This window comes from Leptodactylus fuscus, chromosome 2 (genome assembly GCF_031893055.1).
Source record: "Leptodactylus fuscus isolate aLepFus1 chromosome 2, aLepFus1.hap2, whole genome shotgun sequence".
In the NCBI taxonomy this organism is placed as follows: domain Eukaryota; kingdom Metazoa; phylum Chordata; class Amphibia; order Anura; family Leptodactylidae; genus Leptodactylus; species Leptodactylus fuscus.
The window spans coordinates 51,041,998-51,058,925 of record NC_134266.1 but is presented as its reverse complement, the minus strand read 5'-3'; the positions used below and the strand labels follow the sequence as shown (position 1 = coordinate 51,058,925).

The following is a 16,928-nucleotide window of genomic DNA, read 5'->3' as shown; positions in this document are numbered from 1 at the left end:
GAACTTACCATAGCCCACACACTACTGCAACAGGGAAATGCAGGTAGAAAAAAAATTCTCTGCAGGTTATAGATAGGTCACACCTTGATTTTCAGTGCTCAAAAAGAAAAGGCTTTAGGCTTTGTGTGCCATGTCAGTACTATAGCCATGTTATTCACAGCTAGCACGCTCACCAACTTCTTCCTATGGCCCCATACACACACCCATGTATTATGACAGGCCCATGTATGCGGCTGTAAGTCCAGGGTGAAACTCAGGACAGGTCCTATACTTGTCCGCAGTCATGTGCATGTAGCCTTCATTTTTTTTTTCTTAAGAGTGGCTTTAATAAGAACGAGAAGTATAAAAGTAAGCCCTTATACCTCTCCCTTCTGCTAAATCCAGTCCTCGCTTTGGCCTACAAAACCAAAATCTGCAACAAAAAGTTTTCTATAATGCTGGGTTCTCCATGACTGTGATAATAATCGCTGCTCCTTAAGACACGTCATCAATATCAGATCGGTGGGGGTTCTACAATGGAAACCCCAATACACAGGTAAATGAAGGGGTTGTGGCATTTGGACAAACACTATTGCCTCTTCACTGCTTACTAAGTATAGCACCATACATAGTGTAGTGGCTGAGATTGGTATTACAGCTCTGCCCCTTCATTTGAATAAGATGGAGCAATGAATATGGTATTAGAACTGAAAAGAGAAAGTGAAGCTCACCCAAGCTGGTTGTTTTGGATTTTACCATGGTCAACTCTTTTGCTCTCATGGAGGGCAGTCAAGTAACCGTTCAGATGACAGCTATGTAAAGTGCATGGCCACCAAGGTATCATCACTTTAACAAGGGTACGTTGTGTAATAGTATTTGTTCAGGATATCAGTACAAGCAGGGATTCTGAACAGGTATTTTAGAAGGATAACCCCAATTAGACCTCAATGACCTTGACTAGGCCTCTTATCTGCCCTTTCCACCAATTATGGTCCTAAGTCATTTGACCCTCGAACAATAAGTAGTAAATCAGCTTCAGCCAATTCAGCGCTTTTGCCCTTACAAATGGGTTAAGTGCTCATATCTACAATTTTCAGTAGAATCCATTAGGGTCAGTCCTCGGAGACAGAGGCGATGTTGTGATGAGGCATGTTCACAAGTAGTGTTTCAACCAAGCTACAGATCTCAGCAAATAAGAAGGAAATTTTTTTTTATTTTTTTTTTTATTTTTTTTTTTTAAATCACTAAATCAGCAGAAGGATGTTTAAAGGGATGTGTAAAGACCAGCGTTTAAGGCATATTACAGATACACCACAAATTGTATAAAGATTTCTGAAGACATCTGATGAGCCTAGTAAGAGCGGGATCACACACTTTTGCCTTGGAAAAACCCTGCAGTTATGGAGACAGTTTATTAAAAAGGAGCCATAACCACTGCAACACTTCGGGCCCATGCACGCAACAGTGTCTATCTGGGTTTATCCCGGAGTGCACACTAACCCATTCATTTCGATGGGCCCATGCACACAACCGGGTTTTTTCACTGATCTGTATTCGGGCTGAAAGTACATGCTGCAAAACTCAATACAGATCTTATTACTGTTTGATTTTGCAGCCATGATTGCTGGCCAGTACAAGGACGGCACACAAACGAGCTGGTGGCTCGCACACAGTCATGTGCATGAGCCCTTAGGCAGATTTACTAATATTGTCTAAACGTTAGAGGGGTTATCCACTATCAAAAACTGAAAGGCTATCTTTAGGATAGGCCATCAATAACAGATCTACAAGGGTCCGACACCTGAGACCCCCACAGAGGAGTTGCTCTGGGACAGTGTGGCTCTCTGTAATTGTCACATAGATTTTAATGGGGCAGCGCTGCGGTATCTAAACCCACCGCTACAGTTTGTGCTGTGAGCAGAATGGCTCCAGGCATGTAAACATTACCAGGAGTCGTGACCCTGGTAATGTGACCCAGAGCAGCTGATCTGTGGGGGTCCTGGGTGCCAGTCCCAAGCTGATCCAAAATTGATGGCCTATCGCAAGGAATATTAGAAAGTGGATAACCCCTTTAAATCTGGTGCAGTTTACGAATGTCTAGTCTATCATGGTATTGGATCCTAAAAGACAGACTAGGCAGCCTAAACATGCACCAGGCATAGCTATATATATATATATATATATATATATATATATATATATATATATATATATATATATATATATCACTTATTTGTTGACTTATTTTACAGCCAAAAAATGAGCCATAATTATGTTGCACCGTGCCCAGTTTTCTATGAATTACGCCCCTTTTCCAATAAGCCCTGCCTTCATTTTTAGCACAAACTGTGGTGCATTTTCAATAGTAAATCTGGTGAAACCTCCCTTACTGTGCACGGTAGCCCATACCTGTGTATTGTACCCAGAGGAGATACACAGTCTGTGCGTCTTTGGAGTGAGCTTGCTATTGACTGTTCTGCCTGATCATCTGCAGTCAAAGTGACTACAACAGTGTGCGAACACCGCCTTAGAAAACACATTTCAGCGATGTGTTTATAGTTACTGTAATAAGCCTCTTACGGAGAAGAACTGAGTAAATCTCTTGCAGATAAGTATTTTGAGTCAATTAAACCTGAATTAATTCAGATATGAAGAGTAAAGCAGTAGGCTGACATTAATCGTCTTTAATTCCCACCATAGCAGCGAGATAAAACATGGGGGATATACTTAATACAGAGTAAACATTTACAGAAACGCTCCCTGTGTATGACATGATGGTAGGTTAAAGACCCCGGGTCATACAATGATGGAGTACAGCTATTGTCAATACTTAGCACATAGCTCCGGGCAATACCCAATAGCTGACTGTGTATCTGCTAATACATTCCATGTAAAAGTCAGTTCAAGTCTCCAGATAGAAAAATGTATAAAACATAAATATACAAAGCGGAGCAGAATAAAAATAATCTAAGAACCAAAAATAGCAAAACTAAGAAGTCTGGCGTCACTGCTAGCGGCCGCTTCTGATCTTAAGTTACATGCTACAAAAGAAGGGAGCTCCATGTCAACTAAACTTTACCCGGGCAGATGTAACAATTTTGTAACACGTATTAAAATGTAGAAAATACAACTTATAGTGGACTGGTCAGCCTGACAATCCCAAAGACTTCTGATGGACACTGTCAAACTGAGCATTTTGTCGTTTTTTTTTTTGTTTTGTTTTTATCTAAATCTGTTCAGCTATTCCAAAGATATAAGCCATTTTAGTGTTGATACAAATTAGGGTATACTGATCAAGTGGGTGGTGACACAGTACAAGTGTAAGTACAGTATAAACCTACTTGGCTACTAGACCCTAATTTGCATCAACAATAAAAGGGCTTATATCTTTGGAATGGCTCAACAGGTTTGGATAAAGAAAACAGTAAAATGTTCAGGGTGACATGAACCTATCATATGATGCAAGTCACGAGGCTTTTCAGACCTGATGACAAGGCCTCTTTAAAGCACACACAGTACACGTATGAGCGCTATTTAAGCAGAAAGCAAGGCAGGTTTGAACAACTCCTTAAGGGAAACCAGATTTCTTGTACAGAGTACCAGAACGGTCCATAACCAGCACCAAAAATGCGACGTGTTTATTGCAAAAAAAACGCAACACTTTTTTTTGCAAAAAAAAAAAAATGCTACTCAGATTTTGAGGCGAAATCCGCGGTCAATATCCCCCTCATTGCCCCCGTGTGAACTAGCCCTTAAAGGGATTCTACCACTAAAACACATTTTTTTCTAGTTAACACGTCGGAATAGCCTTTAGAAAGGCTATTCGTCTCCTACCTTTAGAAGTGCTCTCTGCCGCGCCGTTCGTTCAAAATACCGGTTTGTACCGGTTTGCTAATGAGTTCTCTCGCAGCGATGGGACGTCCCCATTGCAGCTCGAAAACCGACCGCAGCGCCGCCTCTATGTTCTTCTGTATCCTCCCCTTGCCTCTTGCGGTCCCAGCCATAGTGCTGGCACTGCAATTTCGCGCATGCGCAGTACGTTCGGCAATCTTCGCCGAACAGAGCGTACTGCGCAGGCCTCCGACAGGACGCTGAAGAGGCAAGGGGAGGATACAGAAGAACATAGAGGCGGCGCTGCGGTCGGTTTTCGAGCTGCAATGGGGACGTCCCCATCGCTGCGAGAGAACTCATTAGCAAACCGGTACAAACCGGTATTTTGAACGAACGGCTTTCTAAAGGCTATTCCGACGTGTTAACTAGAAAAAAATGTGTTTTAGTGGTAGAATCCCTTTAAATCCACCGCACGCTTCGGAACATATTTATTAATATAACACGACAATCCAGGTAATACGGCATAAATATTGTTTTTCTAAGAATGGCCATGAATACGATTTCTGCACGTTTCGATCACTGAGGATCTTCTTCAACAATGCATCAGCTATGCAGTCACCTAGTACTTATCCAGCAGCTGCCCAGCACAAGCAGTGATGATGATGAAGGTCCTGAAACATCATTATATGAAGGTAGATTTTTTTGACTATAGATCCTCTGGATCACACAGTGCTGGTTACATTCCTCTGCTTCACCTTAATATGTATTTTACGAAATGAAGGTCACAATATCGAATTGCAACACTGAATGACTGTCAATGGGAACTAGCTTCTCTTTTAACCTTAGCCTGGCAATGAGCTCCCAAAAACCCGGCCTAGCAATGTGACCTCAGCACTCACCTCCCTTCATAAGGAAGTGGCCACCATTTTCATGAAGTTCAGTGATAAAGCTTTGTTGCTTGCGCATGCAAAAAAAAATAAAAATCTCTTGCATAACAACCTAGACCGCCATTACATGGAACCAGTCACATAAATAATGCCGTTCATTCTGCAGGCAGTATATTATACCGCAGGAGGAACTGAGCAGATTGATATATAGCTTTGTGGGAAAGGATTCAGTATAATATGTCATTTATTCTCAAAATCTATCCTAAAAATGTTAAGTAGGTGGTCCCATCAGTGACTGAGTCTCCCCTCTATAACTGTGCATACAACGATCGTTGTCGATCACTGGTAGGACAAAGATTTCAATGGATAAATGCCATAAATCTTGCCCCACAAAACTACATATCAGTCTGCTCGGCCCCTCTCGCTCTATAACATGCTATCGGTCTTCTCGGCCCCTCTCGCTCTATAACATGCTGCCTGCAGATTAGACTAGGTTTCTCATGTGACCGGTTCCCTTGAAACATTACACAGACTTATACAACGATTTCTATAGAAAACTGTGGAAAATCTAACCACATCCATATTGGTCCCAGCACGTCCGAGGAATCGCTTCCATATATTAACTCCCTAATATTTTATGTTAAGTATCTGCAATCTGAAGTTGTACTTCAAAGCTGGCATGGCCGGGATCATTAAGAATTTAATAAGGAATTGGGCAAATCCATAAAAGTAATAAAGTTCATCAAATGAATCCTATAGGAAAGTCTGAAAGCAAAGGCAGCAGTCATCCTTGTAAGAAGCTTTAGCTGACTACCATTACTCAGGCTTGATTCATATCTGTTCTGGGCGCCCATGCGGCACAAGTTCATCTAAAATTGCCAGACCAAAGAGTCCAGCAAGCCCGACTTTTTGTCTGGTGATTTTTGGACACCCAATAGACCCAGTTACAGGCAATGAGGTCTCTTGGGCTTCATTGGTATCTATTACACTAGGTTCACACCTGCGTTTGGGTTTACATTGGGGGGGATCTGCTTGGGAACCCCCTGAACGTAAACCTAATCCGCTTAAAAAGAGCAGTTACACTCGGAAGCTCCCGGACCCCATAGACTACAATGGGGTCCGTCAGGTTTCTGAGCTGCTTGAAGGACTTCTCTCTTCACATTTTTAAAGCAGAATGGGGAACAAAATCCCTCAGTGGAGACCCAGTGTAGGTGTGAAACTAGCCGTATTTTAGCAGTCCGTGTGTCTGTTCTTCCGATCCATTGGAGGACTACATAAATGGACAACACATGTCAGTTTTAACCTAGTTTTACTTATTCTCTGGAGTCTTTTCACTATAATTAGATCTATAGGAAAAAGCCTGGAGAACATAAAGATGAAAAAAAAAAAAAAAAGAGACCAGGAGCATGCTAGGATTTCATAATACACAATGGGAACAAATAATACAATGATAATTCGATATCACCGGTATATCGGAAGACTGGGAGGGCTGCAGAGAATTAAAATGGTTAAACCCATGTCAGATGTATTGCGATATAAAGTAATCTCCGCTGTCTACAATGTCACAATTAGGACCATACGTCAGTGTGAATACAACGTGTGCTAGTGATAACGGTAGACATTTTCACTTCAGTTATGTTATTAATATCACTATATCCAGAACGTCACTGGTAACAGGAGAGAATAAAGTCCTGGTGAACTTCACATCTGTTTCTGAATAAGTAACGGTCTGACTGTCCTCTCCGTGGACTTTGTGAAGAAGCTGAATGTCATCTTCTATAATTGCTAGTAACCACAACATTTTTGGATACCGTCCTCCTCCGACTTCTCACTCTCCACATACTGTGCTCATAGCAGTTCACTCACTTTCTAGTCAGACCACAGCTCTCTCCAGAGATAGACGGATCCCAAAAGACCAATCTCCGGCCAAAAGTCCCAATATCTTACACGGAGAATGGAAATCTCCATAACATAGACAACGGTGGATGTGTGACTAAATACCCCGGCTTCAATAAGAATGACCCTGGTCTAGAGAAAGCCAATAATAAAGCCGGACTTTTACTATATCAACTGTAACAGTGACAGCATGTAGCAAATACAAACACATAGAAACCGCGTCACTTTTACTGCGTGTTATGGTGTCGTAAAAAGGGATGTCCAAGACAATGATCTAAAGGGAGCAGCCATTATTGGGTTATTTCACTGGAATCCTGTCTTAAGACAGGCTTGCACATTCCAGTGAGCGCCCTCTATTGGTTTGCAACAATGAGGCAGCAACTGTCTTCCTAATTACATCATGGAAGGCGGATTTGCATATTCTTCCCATAGTATACTGTACATGGACATACTTACAATATCTGCACCACCTGCTCAGGATTTTCTTTTATTACAATATTACTCATGTTGTGGCAAGTATTAAAACCACATATCCCAGCATGTCTTAGACCTGGCTGCCTCTGGATGCATATGTACTATTGTGTGCTGTCACAGATCATACTTTCCAACTGGCCGAGGCTGGATCAATTCTGGCTCATGCAGAGGATAATCTGTGAAAATCTGGCAAAATGCACGTACCAAGCACATCCAAATGTCCCTTCCAGGAGGCTCACACATCACATTTTTATCTGCAACCGTTCTCATACTGTTCACATCATCTTTAGAGTCTGTATCAGACGTATAGTTCAGGAGGCTCTTCTGACATACAGAAGTAGGACACACAAAGTAACCAATGCAGTACATTGAATAAATAGGAGGTAAACATCTAATGTGTACGGGGGCCTCGCAACTCTTTGTTCACTGGGGACAAACCACCAGAAAAGGAGTCTGCAGCACCTTTGTTCACACCGTAGAACACGGGTATAAAGTTAGGGGTTACAGGGAGAGACGACGATCAGATGAACAACAACATAACCAACTTAAAGAGGACCTTCCACCAACTACAACTCTTCACATCCTTCAATAGTTTCAGCACCCAATATGCTAATAAGGCCATCAGCTCCAGCCCAGGACCTCCCATCTACTATATAGCACCTAATTAGAATATTGGGTGCTGAACCAAACAAGAATCGGCTGCTTGCAAATAGTCAGGATCGGAGAAAAATATTCCAACTGCGCAGGAACGAGTGGCGTGTCTATTATAACATTTCATGAGTTGGAGATGAAAGGTAATTCTAGTCCATACGACCCACCATAAAGTCAGTAGCTTGTTACTGAACCTAATTCAGAGTTATAACTTGCTACATTGGCAACTAGTCTTTGCTCCCAATGCCCAAGCAGATCATAATAATGACTTTGTAAGGTCAAAGACTAGACAATGTCACAACCAGAGGGAAACTTCACCAGGATGTGCCGAGGCCGAGAACTACCATAACCATCACACATTAAGGGCAGGGCCGAGATCAGAGTTCACGCTGTATATACAAGTATAGCATGTGATATATATGACAAGTATAACACATAATAGCCCCTGACAACAAATGTGTTTCTGCTTTGACTACGGTATTAGATAGTGACACCATAAAGCGACTGCACTGTGTCATTAAACCTTTTTATGGAGGCTATGAAAATATATACAAACACAAAAATATCAAAGAAAAGCCATTATGTAAGGGGGAAAAAAACTTATTGTACCACTCTCTGGCTACGTTCACATCACACAGTGCCTGCCGGAAAACAGTTCAGGTAGAGGTGCTGCACAAAGGACTTCTTCCTCCACTGGTTTCAGTTTGAAAACCACAGGCACCTGATGGACCCCATTATAGTCAATGGGGTCCACCAGGGTTCAGGTGTTACCACTGTTTTAGCTGTCTGCTCTACATTGTTTCAGTCCCCCAAAGGACCTGTATACCTGAGAGGCGACACTAGTGTGAACCTAAAACCATATACATGAGATAGTATTGGCCACTATGGGACATTATAGTGTGTGTAAATGGGGACTTATACTGTAAGGGATGCTTAATGAAAGCAGCTGGGTGTCCGTGTTAGTTACATAGACTATGAACAGCGGCCTTGCTAAATGTAAAGCAGGAGGTCACAGGAAGAAACTAGAAGGCCAAGTTCACACCAGCGTTGGAGTCTCAGCCACAAATTCCATTTAAAATCGCCGGAAAAAAACGTCCTGCATAGACTTTAAGTATAAAACCAGCGGGCACCCAGACAATCCCATTATAGTCTATGGGATCACCATGCAGACCCGAACAATGGAGAGACAAATGCAAGTGTGAACCTAGTGTAAGGCTACAAAATTACAATGGAAACCTAATCCGCTTAAAGCGGTTACCCTCAGAAACCTGCAGACCCCATGGACTATAATAGGGTCTGCCGGTTTTCCACCCAAAAAGGGCGGAAAATGTGGAGAGAAAAGCGCAGCTTGCATGACTTTTCTATCCACATTTTTAAAGCGGAATGAGTAAAAGTAAGGCTGCAGGTAGCAAAATGCAGCAGAAATAAAGCACATTACAATATGGGACAGTAAGTCTCTGGAACGCAGAGACTCCTAGCAGTATAGGTAACTACAATGGTGGAAGTCCCTCTTCTGCCATGAAGATCAGGCTGGTGTGAATCTAGTCTTAGCCTAAAAGTGGCCACCTATTACACAGCTAAAGGGCACCACAGATCAGGAAGTACATATAGGTGCAGCAGTGACGTATGTACTAGAAATTCAAGGAATTCAGTCAACGTCTCCGTCATTATAACCTCTATAATTTACTGTTTAGATCCTCGGCTCCAGAACACACTGAACAATAGATCTGTTTCACCACTTACTAATTTCCCTGATGAGAGACAGTGATGTCACTTGTACAATGACACTGCCACACCTCCAGCAACTTGTACATGAATTGCTTCAATCTTACAAGCACTTGATGTACATCTGCTGACATATAGGTTACAAGTGGACGGAGTGGGAGACACCTAGACAAGCTGCAACAAGCTGAGTGACAGCAAGCCATCCCTCTGCGTTATGGGAAAGCGCATCCCGAGTCATCGGATGACACAGACCTGAGAAATCCTTATGGAATTATGTCAACGTTTGTCATCACCACAACCTAATTGAGACTTTTCTTAAGCCTTGGTGGTTTTCTCTCTTTTTTTTAATACTAGAGCTCAGAGCAAAAACTTCTCCATAATAGTGGTGCAAATTTCAAAGATTTGTGCCAGAAAACTAGTGCAAATTTTGGAGTACATTGGAGGGGAATTGAATAAGAATGGCATTGGGAATCATTGTCTTGATAAATTTCCCCCATACTGTATAGCAGTATTATTAGGCCTTATACACACGACTGGGTGTGCAGCACAAGTATCTTCCAATAGGGGGAGTCCATTGCTCCATTCAGATGATTTTAGAGCGGGTCCTATCCTGCTCTGTGACACTGGATAGGAACCCCCTACTAAAGTCAATGGGTGACAGAAGGCACTTGGATGTCTTTCGCTATAAAATCACCTATTTCGACCTTCACACTTATTCGTATCGCTATAAAATCACCCATTTCGACCTTCACACTTATTCGTATGCATGACATGTAGTCGTAGTCGCATATGTTTTTACAGTCAGTAACAATGCTACAAAAGTCGTGTGACAGTGTATTGCAGACAAGTCGCACAATGTTTTTCATCAAGCAACTTCTGTGCAATTGACTATTGCGTGCCATATATCACTATGTAGCCCTAGCCTTAAAGGGGTTGTCCCATCACAAGGATCCTATCTATACTGCTTGTTAATGTTGATGTAAGACTTTTCCTAAATACATTGCTTCAGCAAAACTGCTTTCTTTGTCCACTATCTTACTTTATTCAATTCTTTGTGGCCACAGCCCTGACTTAGCTGCTCATGAGTCAAGTGATGTATCTGCCTGCTCTCAGGGGGGAGGGAGGAGGGGCTAAGTGCAGGGAGCCAGCCTATGTATCTAGCTATTCCTATGTCTACACCACGTGACCTAGCTTCCTGTTAGCAGATAGGGGAGAGGAGCTGCTTTCATTTCTGAACGTCTTCTGTTCTCCCAGTTATCTGGCTAGCTAATTCAATTGTGTTCATTATGGCAGAGACAGTCAGTGTCTGTATGTAACACAGAATGGAGTTGCTGCTGCCTGTACTTCATAGTCCAATATGGGTGGCCAGAGCTACATGCTAATTTGGGGCGGGGCTAAACGGCAGGTTGCATGTGAAACCCCGCCCACCAAATGATGCAAGAAACCAGGAAGAAAGAAGATTTTACAGCAGTAAAGACTGATGAGTATGTGAGGTGGGAATACCCCTTTAAGGATAAAGACACATACGTCAGCTGAATGTTGTTGCAGCAAAAGCACCCAAAACAGGGTTTTTTTGCATTGCGCATTTACAGGCATCACTGAACATGTCCAGCAGCTTTTAGCCTATGCAAAAATGCCACAACTCCCCCTATAAATTAGAAACCATACTGCCCCAATGACATAGCAACCCATCATTGCCTCCCCTTTGCTCCCCTCCTCTCCTAGGTACATGTAGGCAGACATAGTGTAGCTGTTCACACGTAACTTCCTTCTACGTAGAAGTCAGCACCATAGGACAGGTCATATGTAACAAGTGTCACCTGCTCGACAGGTTTTTACTTAAGTAATACAGAAAAAACTGGCAACATCTGCAAACTATGTCAAAATGTAACACAATGTGAACGGTACAGAGAGCCACTCCAACAGGGTTACCAGAGGATACATTATAGGCAATGCTGGGATTACTCCGAGTCACAATGTCATGGAACTGTCACACTTTAAGGCTAGGGTTATATGGCGACAGGTATGGCATGACCAAAGATCGCAAGTAATGAAACCGAGGGAGGTCACATTGTGACTCACCTGTTGCTGTGACACAACAGACAGTCACAGCAACTTGTAACGACATTCGGTTTCATTAGCTGTGGTGAAGGTAACCATGCTGCCACCTTTACCATGTGACACGAGACATCACCAAAGTCGTGAAATGACCATAGCTTGAGATGGTGTTATTCTAAAAACAAGACCTATCCCCTATGTCTGAACACTCGAAATCCCACAGGTTATGACAACAGGGGTGCACATTTTTTCCCTATTTGAATGGAACGACAGTCGCACAGCCACGCTACTACTCCATTCAAGTCTAAGAAACTACGCAAGTCATATCCCATGTCAGCAAGATGTCTGTCAGCTGAGACCATGACTATAAGGTAAGGAAGAGCTTTACAGCAATCCAATTGCCTATTAGTAAATGAGCAGCTTACTACCGCCGCTTCTGTCCGCCATCCTGTACTAGGTGTCACACACACCGCAACAAAATACAATGGGCCTGGTCTCAAAACCAAGTAACAGTGTCCTTGTTATCCACATTAAGGGAGCGTTCACACTACCGTCGGTGTCCGACATGTAGTGTCCGCTCAAAATCTGTCGCGGACACTAGATGTGTCCGTGACACCTGTCATTCACTTGAATGGGCATCGGGTGCGTTCTTTTGCACTCCGTGCCCGTCCTTTCCTGTCCGCAAGAGAAGATGTCCGACTTCTCAAGCGGACAGAAGAACCCTGCATGCGGCTTTGCAAATCGCAGCATGTCAATTATATCTACGGAAACGCCGGCGGTTTTCCCGTAGATATAATGTTAAGAGAAAGTCCGCAGAGGAAAGCTCCGTGAACGTTCTCTTAAAAGCGCTGCGGAAAGAACCGCAATGCGTTCACGCAGTGGTTCTTTCCGCAGCACTTTAGCGCTGCGATTACGGCCCGTGGGGCCTTAGCCTAAAGGAGTTATGGCACGAGGCGAGATCAGGGGGTCCTTTCTCCTTTTGCACATTGAGCATGACCGCAGCCAGGCTGAACATAGGTGGTAGACGGCACTGCCAATCACTTCAATGAGAGTGCCAGAGATGGCCGAGCGTTCTACTTCAGCCCTTTCAGTCATACTTACAATCAGCATGGGGTCAGGCTCAATGTACAGTGTGGGAAAGGACCCCCACCGATCAGATATTTATCATTTATCCTATGAATATTTTTCATGGCATAACCCCTTTCATGGTTAAGGTCACACATGGCAAATCTCAGTAAGGGCTTCCGTCTTCTGACCGAGAAACTGGACAGGAGACGGAAACCGCCAGTCACTTTTCAAGCCCATTCATTTGAATGGGTTTGCAAAGTGTCCACCCATGAGTGTCTTCTGGTCTCCGCGGCAAAACTGTTTTTTGGTTTTTTTTAACCAAACACAAAGTCGGACATGCAGGACTTTGTGTCCAGTTAAAAAAAAGGCCGGTTTCGCCGCGGAGACCTCAAAACACTCACAGGCGCTCACGGACGGACACTGTCTGCCGGGCTTCCGTCTTCTGCCAAAAACCAGAGACCAGGGCGCATATGTGAAGCCGCCCTCAGGCTAAAGCCCCACACCGCAGAAATGCAGCTTTTTTTGTTACAGATTTTGCTGCGGTTTTTGGAGCCACAAAAATGGTTGCATTTTTATATTTTTCTGTATTTTTGCCTCCCTCATATAAAAACATGGGAAAATGACAAGGTTTTCCCAGGTAAAATAAACATGTTGCATTTTTCAAAACGCAGAGTTTTCTGCAGTGTGTGAATGAGATTAAATAAAATTTTGTTCACTTTGCTGGAACTACAAAACGTAGCTTTTTTTGGAACTGTATTTCCGCACCTGTCAAAACAACGCATGACCTCAGCCTATAGGCACTGTCCAACTCCTTTTTATTAACTACCTATCAAGAGAATAGGTCATTAATAAGAGATCAATGAGGGGGTCCAACACTCAGGATCCCCACTGATCAGCTGTTTGAAGGGGCTGCGGTGCACCATGACCTCTTCACTGTGTACATCACATGCCATTTATTTCATAATAGTTGTCTGATACAAACAGCATTAGACCGGCTGATCTTTTTATTGATGACCAATTTCCAGGATAGATCATCAATAAGAGAAGTGAAGAACCCACTTTAAGATAGAAAATCCATATCGCTATGTTTAAAGGTAAGGGAAAACACTATAAAACAATTTCGACTGGACTCAATTAACTAATTGGTCAAGCACTATGCAGGCCCTTGGAAAGCTCCTCTTTGAAAGGGTCATCCAGGATTTTTAGAAAATTGGCCATGAACAGAAAATGGTCTGCCATAAATAACCTGTACTCATCTGTTATCCCCCATTGCTCCGGTGGACCCTGCCAGTCCTGCAGTGATGACATCGCCAGCATCACAAAAAGTGAAGAAAAACAATACACACAAAAAAGTACTGTTTGTAGCATCCGCCCCGGGTCTCCCTCTCCTTCCCCAATCTCATAGCAAATGGGCTATCTGTACTATGGGGGTTGAATGACCCCTTTAAAAGGAAAAATATACTTGTCGGACAACCCCTTTAAAGGGAAAATATGACATTACAGGGGATCTCTCCTAGTCAATCCTAGGACTGGGCAGGGACTAGAGAAGCATACCTTTATTTGAGTGGACCAAGTTGTAACTGAACGTCAAGTGCACATTGGGCGGTCCTGATCACAGCAAGTGCTCGACCTCTCCTGCACAATCTATATCCCTTCACTGATAGCTCCTTGGCTGTCCCACATTGTTGCAGGGCAGCTCATGTACAAGTCCTTTATCTTGTGCCCATCAACGCCACCAGAGCCAAACGGCACAGAATAAAATGGACTGAGAGTGTGCCAGGTTTCAGGATAGTTCCATATTTCAGTACTGCTAAGAGTAACAAAGGGGATGTCAATAAAGGGAGGGACTGCTGAGCACTTGCCACAATAGGACCATCCAGCGAGCACTTGCATGTTTTTTTGCATATTGGATAAAAGTTGTTTTTTTTCTCTCTAATTAGATCTCAGTCTGCATCAATAAAAGGCATGGAAACATTCCCTTTAAGACTCATAGAATGGTGGGTCACAACACTAAAGTTTTAGTAAATGTTCCCCAATGCATAGGGACACAACTGATGGTTGTATATATGTGTATGCATAAATATATATATATATAGTCTATACTCCAGTTATACTCGGGGTCAATCCCTCCAGGGCCAGGCAAAGCTGGCACACACTCAGGGTCAATCCCTCCAGCCTCCAGGGCCGGGCACAGCTGGCACACACTTACTATATCTATGTGCCCTTCACTACTAGGAGTATACAGCAGCAGTCAGGGTGGAGAATCACAGGTCTATGCTATAAAGTGATCTGATCGCCCATAAACCGCACTGTGTGACAGCTCACATAGCGCATAATGACACATGACCCAGGTAATACCGCGGCAGCAGCAGCACAGCCTCCAGGACATGTGTGTACATATATGTGCAGTGCACTAGGGATCAGTGACTGGATCACTGCAGCATCACTGACATGTACACTGCAGACCCCGGCACAGCTGCACTGCCCCCCATGTATTCCCAGCAGCCAGGATCACATACATACCGCCGGGGGAGCGCCTGCAGCACGGCACGACCTGCACAATATCCCGCATCAACCAGCGCAGCCCGATCCTCCCTCTATGGGTTTTTTTTCCCTAGATCTGGTTAGAAATAATGGAGGACTGTAGCCCCGCCTCCTCGGGATGTCATCGCGTCACATGACCAAGCAGGGCTGGGTTAACTCTTCCCGTGCCAGGAGGAAGCCCATGGAATGTGGGATTAGTCCAGCAGAGCCTGTCACTGTATACAGTCCCTGGTGTGAGGACTGTGCCCATTACTTATTAGGGTGTGTTCACACTGCTTCTTCTTTACAGCTTTTCTGTCTGAAACGTAGATCCAAAACCTCTCCCATTGATTCCAATGGGAAGAGCTACCTGAAAATAAAAAAAAAGAAGTTTCCTGTCGTATCCTGGGGCAGAAAAAAATCCAAATTCCATTGAAATTAATGAGACGCTACAAAAAAAGTACTAAAAAATATACAAAAACTTAAGAAAAGCTGCATTTTTAGGTTGTGTTTTGCAGGTGGACAAAATAAAGTAGTGTTAACCCATTAGGGTCCATGCATTTAAGTGTTTGTTATCTGACTGCCTTACATTTCTTTATGGACGGCACTCAGATAGCATAACAGCGCATTCACACAACTAGTCGCCCCTGTGACGTTAGGTTCACACCTGCGTTCGGCAGTCTGTTGTGTGGTTTCTGCATGCAGAAGACGGAAAGCTGTCAGACTGGGTCCGGCCGTGAGCGGCGGTGAGCGTTTTATGCTCTCCGCCGCAAAACCGTTTTTTTTAAATTGGACACAGAGTACTGCATGTACTGCATGTCTGACTCTGTGTCCGATTTTGAAATAATGGTTTCGCGGCAGAGAGCATAAAACGCTCACCGGCGCTCACGGCCGGACATCTTTCAAACCCATTCAAATGAATGGGTTTGAAAGAGTCCTGCAGGTTTCCATCTCCTGCCTCTGTTTTGTGCAGGAAACGGAAACCTGCAGAACGGAGACCGGGCGCAAATGTGAATGAGCCCTGATCAGTGTATCTGTTAACTAGGTTCACACCTGTGCTTGGGTTTCTGTTCTTCGTGTCCACTTGGAGACCCAAAAACGGAAACCCAATCCGCTTAATAAGCAGTTATCTGTGGAAACCCTGCAACAGAAACTGACATGTAGTGAGAATTTTTACTATAGATTTTACTCTTTGTAGCACAAAGCATGAATTCCACAACAACTGTGCACCAAAATGCAGGACAAATCCACATAGTATATATATGCAGATTTTGCCGGAGGTTTATTGTAGATCTTGCGTGGATTTGTGGCCTTATTTACATGTTCCTCTTGTACGTACATAGTTCACTGAAGGTGTAACTAAAATTTAACTTTTATTGGATCCGTTAAAACAATTACTTCAAGGATAAATCAGCTGAATAGGACAGCAGAAATTGAAGAGGAATTTCTTTTCATTTTCCACCATGTGAACGTACCCTTAGAGTGACCCTCTGCAAAAAAAGAAGAAATACAGATTTACCCTGGAGACAACTCACCATAGTTAGAAAAAAATTCGCAAAACCGAGGTTCAAAACGACTGAGGGGCGACCATTTTCACAAATATATTTGAGTGTATGGATGGGTCCATGAAAATGGTCAAATATAGGACATAATCTATATTTGGACGGTCCATTAGACCCCATTGAACTGTATTTAATGCTACAAAGTGACGACCCAATAGACTATACTGAAACCGGAAAAGTTCTCTACACAGGACTTTAACCTCTTCCGATTTTAAGCAGAATCTGCGGTGAAGTCTCCTATGGAAACTCCAACGCAGATGTGAATCCAGGCTTA

The 16,928-nt window shown here is 43.3% G+C and overlaps 1 protein-coding gene across 7 annotated transcripts in view; it reads right to left on the bottom strand.

The window, feature by feature from the left end:
- MYO18A (myosin XVIIIA) overlaps positions 1-15,223 on the bottom strand; it is a 243,618-nt gene extending 228,395 nt beyond the window's left edge. For all 7 annotated transcript variants that reach the window (XM_075263717.1, XM_075263719.1, XM_075263718.1 and 4 more), the window contains exon 1: positions 15,093-15,223. The gene's annotated coding sequence lies outside the window, so the exon portion shown is untranslated. The remainder of the gene's footprint in view (positions 1-15,092) is intronic.
- Between the last annotated feature and the right edge of the window lie 1,705 nt (positions 15,224-16,928).